The sequence below is a fragment of the Cynoglossus semilaevis genome, chromosome 19, assembly GCF_000523025.1.
Source record: "Cynoglossus semilaevis isolate Cse_v1.0 chromosome 19, Cse_v1.0, whole genome shotgun sequence".
NCBI lineage: Eukaryota > Metazoa > Chordata > Actinopteri > Pleuronectiformes > Cynoglossidae > Cynoglossus > Cynoglossus semilaevis.
Genome location: NC_024325.1, coordinates 17,496,093 through 17,496,790, shown reverse-complemented (window position 1 = coordinate 17,496,790; position 698 = coordinate 17,496,093). Strand labels below are relative to the sequence as shown.

The 698-nt window shown below is 49.7% G+C and overlaps 1 protein-coding gene across 1 annotated transcript in view; it reads right to left on the bottom strand.

Annotated features, from left to right (window-relative positions):
• nrg2a (neuregulin 2a) overlaps positions 1–698 on the bottom strand; it is a 77,870-nt gene that overhangs the window by 53,253 nt on the left and 23,919 nt on the right. The window lies entirely within an intron of this gene.

The window sequence follows — 698 nt, the reverse complement described above, 5'->3', positions numbered from 1 at the left end:
CTCCTCTTAGCCAGGGAGCATCTCGTTCCGTCTAATGACCCGTGTTAAAGTGGAGCGAGAGCGTTTATGCTGTCCCCTCAGAGCCGTTGACCCCACCCAGATAATTCAGGCACAGACCTGCCAGGTTGATGTCAGGGGTCCCCGAACACCCCACATCTGGTTCAGATTAGAGCAAGGGCACAGACTGTGTGGATACTCCCCTGGTGTGTGTGTGTGTGTGTGTGTGTGTGTGAGAGAGAGAGAGAGAGAGAGAGAGAGTGAGGTGCAGAACATTAGATAAAGTTAATGACAGACATGTTGCATCAAATTACCCCCCCATTCACACACCCCTCCACCCCCGCTGCAAAAAAAATAAAAAAATAAAGAAGTGAAGGAGTCATGCTAGGCTACCAGAGAGAGTCAGTCAGTCTGTCAGTCAGTCTGTCAGTCTGTCAGTCCGTCAGTTGCCCTCTCAGCACGTGGGGCGAGTCTCAGCACGTCCGTGGTGGCGTGTCTCTGTTGCACTATCACTACCTGAGCGGGGTGTCATCAGTGTCCGTGCTGACCGCTCCTCAGCCGCGCTCCGTGACAGGGTTTACATTTTTACACTGATGAAAAAATATATATATATAAATATATATATAAAAATATGGACGCGTTTCCCTGTGAAGGTGAGGATGAAGAGAAACTTCTCCAACAGTTTACAGAGGAGGAGCAGG